The sequence below is a fragment of the Haemaphysalis longicornis genome, unplaced genomic scaffold (genome assembly GCF_048455015.1).
Source record: "Haemaphysalis longicornis isolate Haplotype H1 unplaced genomic scaffold, Haemaphysalis longicornis Haplotype H1 scaffold_189, whole genome shotgun sequence".
Lineage (NCBI taxonomy): Eukaryota > Metazoa > Arthropoda > Arachnida > Ixodida > Ixodidae > Haemaphysalis > Haemaphysalis longicornis.
This window is the reverse complement of record NW_027526287.1, coordinates 403,031-413,268: the sequence shown is the minus strand read 5'-3', so window position 1 is coordinate 413,268 and position 10,238 is coordinate 403,031. Positions and strand designations below refer to the sequence as shown.

At 46.0% G+C, this 10,238-nt stretch overlaps 1 long non-coding RNA gene across 1 annotated transcript; it reads left to right on the top strand.

The window, feature by feature from the left end:
* The first annotated feature begins 1,858 nt into the window (after positions 1–1,858).
* Positions 1,859–7,817, top strand: LOC144166725 (uncharacterized). The gene is made up of 3 exons (XR_013321746.1): positions 1,859–2,195; positions 4,646–4,730; positions 7,469–7,817. It is a non-coding gene; the product is annotated as an uncharacterized LOC144166725 (long non-coding RNA).
* Positions 7,818–10,238: the final 2,421 nt, after the last annotated feature.

The window sequence follows — 10,238 nt, the reverse complement described above, 5'->3', positions numbered from 1 at the left end:
AGACTGCCGGATAAACAGCCATGATGTTTTACCTTTATATGTACTATGGTAAAGACAAAGTTTAAATTTCTATACGAAGATTTTATTTCGGATGAGAGGTATAAAACTTTAAAAATGACTTGCTTTCTTCTCTTTCTGAGTTCCGCAACGCTATTGCCCATGTGTGTACTCAAGGCAAAATGAAGTCAAAAGGCTTTGGCCTGTTTCCCCTGTGTTGCCTCTAGGACAAAGGCTGTAAGATAGAACTTGAATTTGTTGTCTTAATCTTGCCGTAATGCTGTTGCTTATGTATGTACTGAAGGCAAAATGAAGTCAAAAGACTGACTTATGTCTTTTGTGTTGCCTCTAGGACACTGGGAGGAAGGATAACTATTTGTTGCCTTACATTCTTTTTCTGAAGATTGTGCTTCCTCAAGTAAACATAAAGTCGAGCATGTAAGCCTTAATTATACTCGAAATGTTAAGTTTTTTGGCTTGGCTACAGATGGTAAGAAACAACGCTGATGGTTTGTGGAAATTCTGCAGCACTGTATACGTTATTTCGTGCTAGTGAGGTCTGATAAATTCGCAGAATTAATATTACCAACTGGTACGTTTGTATGAAACAGTGGCGTAAGAAGGATACATATTAAACGAGGCTGTTCGAAGTGCCTCGTCCCTCCCATTACGAAAAAAAATTGGGAGGGAGAAGAATATACAGACCAGAAAAAGTAAAAAGAACACAAAAAGCCGAATAGAAAACGAAGCAATGAAAACAAAAACAACCTAAAAAGTGGCTTCCGATTGTCCTAGTCTGTGTTTTCCTTCAGGGTCGTTGTAAAATGGCTTATCCTTGCAACTAAATGCTGAAGCGGTGTACTGGTTTTTGGGACAGAGCTTGCGGTAGAAATATATTGCGACAGAAAAAAAAAGGGACACAGCCAGACGAGAGCAACAAGAGCAACAACAATGTCAAAATATAACCTAAGGCAGAAAAACTTCAATTAAAAGACGGTTGAAAAAAAAAAAAAAGGGTCACTGAGCGGGTTTCGAACCTCCGCCCTTTGAATCAGGACGTAAACCGAGGTCTAAATACTTGAGCTCACATAGTCTTGCTAAGCCTCCATTTGAGTGAATTGTTTGCCTGCGTGGATTTGACGCACGGTGCTTTTGTGTGCGTGCGTGCGTGCGTGCGTGCGCGCGCGCGCGCGCGCGCGTGTGTGTGTGTGTGTGTGTGTGTGTGTGTGTGTGTGTGTGTGTGTGTGTGTGCGTGTGTGTGCGTGTGTGTGTGCGTGTGTGCGTGTGCGTGTGCGTGTGTGTGTGCGTGTGTGCGTGTGCGTGTGCGTGTGCGTGTGTGTGTGTGTGCGTGTGCGTGTGCGTGTGTGCGTGTGCGTGTGCGTGTGCGTGTGCGTGTGCGTGTGTGTGTGTGTGTGTGTGTGTGGGTGTGTGTGTGTGTGTGTGTGTGTGTGTGTGCGTATGCGTGTGCGCGTGTGTTTGCGTATGTCTGCGGGGAATAATTTTTTTATCCGGCCGTTCTGTTTGTGAAAAGCCCACAAACAGTGAATGGTGAATGCTTGATCGCTGAACAAAAAACAAAACAGTCAATCTAGATGTAGATGACGATGATAATAACTTCGTTTGTTAATCCATTTTTATTCGCTTTTGAGTAGCAACAACTTACGACAACAAAAGATGTTGCTCGCATCAAGAAAATATACTGCCATTATATATATGTTTGCTATTATCAACTTTAACAAAATACTATAATGGCGTCTGCCTAGTTTGCTTCAGGGGTGATGATGAAGGAAGAAAGTAACTGCTAAAACTCTATGACTGCTAGATAACCCAACTGTAGTAATAAGTCTAGTCTAGGCTAGCATATATGCAGTCATTGTTATAGGTGCGCAAGAAAAGACGTGGTTGGTTCGTTGTGCGTGGTTTTGGTGGTTTGTTTTCGATTTGCTGGTGTTACGTGAATTACTACGTGCTCCTCCTGCCGTAATATTACGTGTTAGTGCTCTTGTGCCACCTGAAACATCGTGAGTGCTGGCAAAGTGTCTGTGTCGTCGCCGTACTGCGCTGCTGTAGCAAACGCACATCGAGGTCGCCATTTGACAAAATACCTGACAAGTTGTGCGTGCCTACGTAAATCAAGAGTCTCTACTGCAAGTTCCAGTCTGTCGACGCGACGTGTGAAAAATGCTGCGTGTTCTGCCGTAAGTGATTGTTTATCGTGGTGCATGTTAAAATTTTATTACGCGTTGCCTCAGTGCTGTTTTGTTAAACGTGTTGAGTATATTCCTTGGTGTTCGGCTCGCCGCGCTTCTTTTATTGTAAATTACCGGCTGCGTCGGCGCGGTCATAATGAGCTTCCAGGAGCGGCGGCCAGTATGCTGTGTGAGTGATCGACCCCCTTGCCATTGCCGGCAACGAAAATATTATGCTGACGGCCCAGCGGCCGCCGCTTGGCTTGGGTGGATTCGACGCTAAAGCTTGTTGCATGAAAAAAAAAAAAAAAGAAAGAAAACTGCGTTAATGGTTGTAAAACAAAACGCCCACTCCCCGATTTTTTTTTTTTTTTTTTAGGAGGCAGTTGACCCACAGTATATTTTTTTACAGGACGTAGGCAGCTTAGCATTGTTCTAACGGGTAGTTCTCGTTTACGGGTAAAGAAATGCAAGGAGGCTGCATTACATTTGTAGTTATAATACGTAAGAGTTGCATATACGTTGAATTTTCAACATTTAAGCATTGCTAGCAACTTTATAAGTAGTACCACATGCACAAGGTCTTTAGGCAGTGAACATTTGACCAGATAATTGTTTAGACGTCGCAGCTTGAAAACATGCTGTTCCAGCCTGCATTGCTGGTGCAGTCACAGGGCAGCTTTCACTGTTTTAATGCAAGAAATTTTTCCACCTTCCTAAGCTCATCCAGCATCGTCATGATCAGACAGAAATTCTTGTGTGGTGTGACATTATTTGTAGCTGGCTTGCATAAATTGTGTTGACCGTAACATGTTGAGCATGGGTTAAACGTGTTGATTCTTACAAATATGCATGTGATGGGGATACAATCACGGTGCGAAAAAGATTAAACAAGGCGTGGGCTTGCCACCGTGCTCCTTCGCCATCCTGTTTTTTCGTTTCGTCAGCATTTCAACTTGCCTACCCCTTGGAGGTATTGGCACGTTGAGACGTTCACCATGTGCCTCAGAGAGAATTTTAATGGCGCCATGAAGACAAAATACAAGTTTGTGTTATTCGAAAGATTTCGTGTGGTATGGTGCCCCCAGCACTTGTCCAAATGCAAACGATGCTTTATTCACTGAGAAATTCATTAATTGAAGCTAAAATTTTGGTTTTCCTGCTAAATCGTGCATTTTCAGGGTCTGCAATGACATCACAGGAACTGACCGCTCTGCAGCCGATTGGGAAACCTTCTTTACCGTTAGTTAACCTAGATGGTGCCACCATACCGTGGCAAGCCACTTTCTGCTTTTGTTTTGTTTTTACCGTATTTAAACGTGGCTTGTTTTTGTTCAGCGAGAAAATAATCGTTTCGTGAAACATAGTGCTCACTCCACAAATATGGTCACGTAAGACACCGTTGCTTGTGTCAATCGGCCATTGTTGTCCGAGACAACCCCAAAGCCCCGCAGTCCTGTGCAGCTAAACCAAGCATAGTGCGCGCAGTACCAACAGCAGTACGCATCGGTACTTCTATGCTTACGTGTGCTTTCCTAACCTTTACTGTTGGTCCCACCATTTTTACTACTGTAAAAAGAATGTGCTTAAATTTTAGCGCAAATAGTTCGTTCGGCAAGCTCTGCCTTTCGCGTTTGCTGTTGCCGCCCTCCGCTAACTGCAGAGCTGGCTGGTATGACATAGGTTATGTTGCGGGAAATGAGCTAGTGGGTCGCATGGCCATTTCCTTTGTTCCTAATTTGTAGCTTATTTGAGTGGAGTTTATGTTAAAAATGGTGTCAGCATGATTCTAGCAACGGAATCCTTTGAATGAACCAAACTTGTGTTTTCTCTTCATGGCTCCTTTAAAAGCCGTAACCACGTTTCGCACCCTCTGGACCAGAGAATATGCTTGCACAGTGGAAATCTTGGACCACAGATTTCTACCACCTAGGGATATTTAATAGGCTTAGTTTAACATTAATTCAGTGTAAGGATGCTTCTGTTCCTTTAAAGTATGGCTGAAAGCCTTGTAAGGATTGTCATGTATGTACAGTGCTCACGGATTGAAACGCGACACTGCAAGCGCGTGGCCTGCGCTACATGCAGCGCCGCCAGATGACGCCCGTGGAAGCTAGGTGTTGCATTGTGGTATACCACGAGGATGAGAGTGGTTTGACCATAAGCTTGCTGCTTCCGGTTGCCAATAAGCGGGGCAGTGGTTCCCCGCAGCGACAGCGGTGCGCTGTCAGCGACAGCGGCGTCCATGGACGGCGCTGCATGTATTGGCGGCCACGCGCTCGCAGTGTTGCGTTTCAATCAGTGAGCACTGTACTTATTTTTTAGCTTGAAAGAACTGAAGGTGCCTTTTTTGCACCTACAAAAAAGAAATTCTGTCATGTCCTGTCAGAGCAAGTATTTCACGGCATTATACCGCATATTTACGGCTTGTTTACTACTTGAACTTCCATTTTTTACAGGGCCAGGTGTTTGACATGGAGGATGTACGTTGTGAGCTACCAGAAGAATTGGCTGCCTCCTGTTTCTATCTATCCTGCACGACCTGTAAGTGGAGTTCATTACGGCTGTGAAATGCATGAAAATCTCGATTTTGAAGGCTGAGAGAACATGAAAACATAGAAAACCATTGTGGCATTCTTGTGGTACCTTAGTGATATTAAGACATAAGAACATTGCAGAGATGGGGCAAAAAATAAGGAACCGATGAGGGTGAGAAACTTCCTGGTACCTTTCTTATTTTTTTTGTCGCATCAGGGCTGCGTCCTTGCTCCATGAATTAATTAATAACGACTTTGTCACCCTTGTTCACTGTGGTAGTTGCGTGGTGCCCACAGACAGTTTGTGGGGATTTTTCTTCTACCGCCTATTACAGATGAATTAGTTCTTTAGACTTCTACTCAAAAGTCATATTATGGATTACATTACATGAGTGAAACAATTCCATGCACCCAGAAATAGAATTTAGGTGAATTCACTTCAATGCCCTAGATGCAACTTGTGCCTAGCAGTGAAAAGGGTGTATTGCGTGCCTTTTTGCCACTGTGTTTCATGTAGTGTAATGAGTCTCACTGGCCATCGTAGCCCCCCCCCCCCCCCCCCCCCCGAACAGCTATTTACTCTAGCAAATATAATGATGGTCCTAATTGTAGAAGGGTACCCGCCGCGGTGGCTCAGTGGCTAAGGCGTTGCGCTGCTGAGCACGAGGTCGCGGGTTCGATTCCCGGCCGCGGCGGCTGCTTTTCTGATGGAGGCGAAAAGCAAAAACGCCCGTGTGTACGAGAGTTCGGCGCACGATAAAGATCCCCAGGTGGTCAAAATTAATCCGGAGCCCTCCACTACGGCGCACCTCATCGCCTGCGTTGCGTCGGGGCGTTAAACCCTATAATCAATCAATTGTAGAAGGGTACTCAGCAATTGAAGAAAGAGCTGTGGGGGGTTCTGGTTTGTGTATCAGACTTTGGAATATTGTTATGTAGCCACGGATAATGCAGGGTTTTTGTAAAAATATAGATTATCGGAGCAAACTTGTGCTCCGCAGTAAACATAAAAAAACACAAACCTCGAAGGAGTCAGCAAAGGGACGTGCATGGATGAGCGTTGGCGAATTGAATGCTGCAGGGTTTCTTTTGCACTCATTCATTTAGATCGAGAACATTTTCAATAAAAAACAGGAAAAGCTAGGATAGGGATTGCAAAGCAACACCCTTTCCATATCAAACAGGACTGCTGGTGCAGCATACAAAGGAAAAAGGGGAAAAAGACGGTTCCCTTAAAAAAGGATAAGATTGCAGGGTGTGGCCAGGTGCTTGTAACAAAACATTTTGTAAACAAATCAAATGGCGTGGTTGGGGGCAATATTATGATGTTTATAGTAGGAAAAACCTGCATTATTTCCGAACAGTATGAATGCTCTGTGTGCAAACATATGCAAAAATGCTTGTGTGTTTTTAGCATTTGAGTGCACGTTACAGAGTAGTCAGCTCAAGTTACTGCGGTAGCTTTCCTCATTGCTGGTAAGCATGAACCCTGAAATTAAATTTGCTGTATTCGACCGCTTTAACCCTTTCACTGTCACTGATGTCCTGGTTTGAATGATGAAGAATGATTGTAGGGTTTAACGTGCCGACGCAACGCAGGCGATGAGGCGCGCCGTAGTGGAGGGCTCCGGATTAATTTTGACCACCTGGGGATCTTTAACGTGCGCCGAAATCTCGTGCACACGGGCGTTTTTGCTTTTCGCCTCCATCAGAAAAGCGACCGCCGCGGCCGGGAATCGAACCCGCGACCTCGTGCTCAGCAGCGCAACGCCTTAGCCACTGAGCCACCGCGGCGGGTATGTCCTGGTTTGTCTTCGAATTTCTCCTCCACGGTGTCACTGACATACCGGTACGTTTTCTGTTGTGCGTTGAAAAATTCGTGCCATGGTGCAAAGTTGGCGCACCTGCACTGTTTGTGCTATCTGTCAAATCTTTCTAGTAGCTTGTATTTTCACAAAGTACAGAGCGACCACGCCCAGCTTTCGCTGCTTGGGGGTCACTCCGTGCACTGTACATCTGTTGGGATGAGTGACCACGTGGCACGCGTGCAATGATGGGTGCAAGTGTGCTATCCACCACGTTTTTCTAGGGTTGTTTTTTATTTCTGTTCCTGTGTCTGCTACCCATCGACACAAGGAAATATAAAAAGTGAGGAGCCAACCTAGAGGTTGGTCAGTTCATGGTGATGTACATTTTGCTTTTTGTAAGCAAGCACAGACAAACAAAATAGACAATGCAAGTGCTGTCTCGTAAACGAAATGCGCAATAAAACTGCTGCCTTTATAGGTTCCAAAGAACGCGTAGACACAAGCAACTACTCATGATGACGACTGATCAATGCCTGTCTTAGCATGTTCATGCAATTTTATGTTGCCTTCCCTGCCCCCCCCCCCCATATTGCTTTGTTCCCACAGTGCTGCTGCAATAATCTCATCTCAGATGTTCTTGCGAGGCTGTATAAATGCCCGTCATGAGGAGGCCATGAATCTAAACAGTACTTAGTTCTGGGTTGTGTTTCCTATGTAGCAGTATGTCATATTTGATGTTCGTAAGCTCATTAGTTAATTTATGTGGTCAAAATTTTGTGCCTAATTTTGCAACCTAGAAGTTGTACCTTCTCTTTCAGGATACTTGGTTCAGTTTTGTATGGGAACACTCCTTTATATTTATAAGCATAACCAGCAAATGTTTGAGACGTGTTTGTTTAAACCCCTTCATATGCGATCAATGCGTTTGTCATTTCAGGTTCAAGCGTGGCAGTGGCTATCCCGTCCTGTGAGGGGTAAAGATGAGGCGACACCTGGTGTGGCAGGCGGCAGCAGCACGTATGGATCCAACCTGAATAAAATAGTCAGGTTTGCAAGAGTCGTGTGATTCATGTGATTTTCGTCAGCTTGCTCTTACAGAAACAGCTGCAGCATGAAACAGTGACTGTGGAGCTGGCTGACATTTTCTACATGCAGCTGGCTGTTGGGCGCTGTTATTTGACAGCATGCAAAGGGCACTCAAAAAGTGGAAGCTTGTGGGATACGTAGAGGACGGAAACATAAAGGATTCTTGGAGGACGCAGAAAGTCGGTGGCGAAATTTCAATACAGGGGACACACAAGGGACGAATGCGGTCTGCTGCCTTCAAGACATATAGGGGACGCACAAAGGCCGTATGGTGTCTGTGTTGCCTTTGGGAGATAGACTGGACGCATGGAGGACGGAAACACACGGGACACTTGGAGTACGCAGAAAGTCGGTGGCGAAATTCCAACACAGAGGAAACACACAGGACGCACGCAGTCTGTTTCCTTCGGGACGCAGACTGTCTTTTGACTGGACATAGAAATTTTCATAAGGGCCCAGGCCATGTTTCGACCACCCTGGGTGCGTTTACGCGATTTTATTTAGTAGAAAAATTAATTCGAAAATGCTGCCCTCCTCTCTTTACGCTCGCCTATTTTCTGCGGAGTTTTCGTGTGACGTCGCGAGGAGGCGAGCTCGCAATTGGCTGCGCTACTGCACGGCTCCCCGGCCTTCAGACAGAGTCAGTCGGCCCAGCGTTTCGTCCGCCGGCCGCCGACGGGTCGTCGCAATTCGTTCGCTCAGTTGAAACGAAGCCAGGACATGTTTGTGAATGGAAGAATCTGCCTTTCTTTACTTGGTTAGTTTGTACACTGTATCTAGCTCCAAGTCAAGGTCGCTTCACACAAGCGCTGCACAAGCGCACATGCGACGCTTCGCTGACTGGTACGCCAGTAGGAAAATATAAGGCCTTTTGAAGGCGGGAAAAGAGTCAGCGAAGTCAATATAGGTACTAAAGAAATAAAATCAACTGATATTTTTACCGTACAGCGTAAAACTAGGGTGCGGGAAGCACTTTTTTGCGCTGGGCGAACAAGCACAGCGGTCAGCAGCACGACTACGCATCTGCGAACGCTTTTCCGTCTACGAAATGCAATTGCTAGACGTGAGCTATTGTGGAAACTCGGGCGACGCTTACTGCACGAGCGCAATACAACAAATAGTCACCTAAGCTGCTTGAAATGCCAAAACTAAATAAAAGTGTAAACTGGTTGTACAATATATACCCTATATTACCAAGGGCTGCGGCGCCCGCTCCGTGGCCGTGTGGTCTGGGTCGGTAGGTATGCCACCGCAAGTATTTTGCAAGTCACGAGTTCGAATCCCCGCGTGTACGTGCTTTTTTTTTGTAAGTTAACTTTTTCGTTTTCCGCCGATGTTTTCTATATTGAGTTCACCTTTTTTTTTTTTTTTGGGCCGCAACGCTCATGGCTCCACGAACTAGTTCACAAAACGCGCGCAGGCTGGCACTGGCGCGCTAGCGAGTTCTCGTTGGCGTGCTGTTGCCATAAGCACCGACTCTTGCAGGCAGTGGGCACAGGCCAGAATGAACAGACCCTTGGCCTGGTGCGAACACGATTTTTACGATACAGGCATGAGGGAGGCAAGCTCCAAATATGGGGGAAAAGCGCAGGACATTTGGGCGTCTACGGGTATGCGGAGGGCGTTCATGCACTGCGTAGGTCTCGGCTAGTGAATGCTACGATTCCAAGCCGTCCTGGGAGGCTTATCTTTATGCATTTTTACAGCTGACAACATGGCAGAAGCGCGGTACGATGATTACTGAGTTATTGAGAATGCCCATCCAACAACGCCACCGGTTGTGTTTTACAGAACCGAAACCGAAACCGAAACTCGTTTGTTTGCACACCTTGGGCATCTTCCAATCACGGTGCCCGCTCCTTCCAACGTCACAGCTTTAGTTGGTGCGGCCGCCGCAAACCGCGCATGGTAGTTTTTCTTCTTTCGCGCTTTGTAAAATAATTACCGATTTTTCAACCGGATAAACGATGAAAAGTGTGCTAATTTGAGCCAGTCTACGCAGGGCAAGCAAAAACGGGAGCTTGACAAATTCCCTTCCGTGTCCCTTTAAGCGCTCGGGCTGTCGGCGTGTCATGTCGCCGTCCTCTCATTTTGTCGTAGTATCATGTAGTCACGGTGCTAAAACACCGGGACACTCGTTTTTTAACGCCTCGCGGTAGAAGGTAACGCGTACTAAAAGAACACCCCGGGGATACTCGTTTTCCAACGCCTGGCGCGAAAAGGTTTCATCTCCGTGGGAAAAACGCGTACTATAATTAGAACACACCGGCATACTCCGGGTTTTCCAACGCTGGAATACTTTGTGCTTCAAAGACACGAGACTTACAGCAAAGCAGTATACCTCTACGCCCCAACGGTTTCATCTCCGTGGGAAAAAAACGCCAAAGCACCAAAAATACGCTTCGCTCCTCTCCAGGTTTCACGTTAGTGGGGATGGCCCTAGATTTCTTTTATGTTTACGAAGGTCTAGGTTTGACGAACCAGTAAAAATAAATTATTCAACACGAAAATCAGCAACGTGTGTCTGATAAAAGCAGGAAGGCATGTCACTAAGAACTTTGGAGGCTGGTATGTATGCAAACAGCAGGATGCAACCACAATTTTCTGGACTCGCAGGTGTG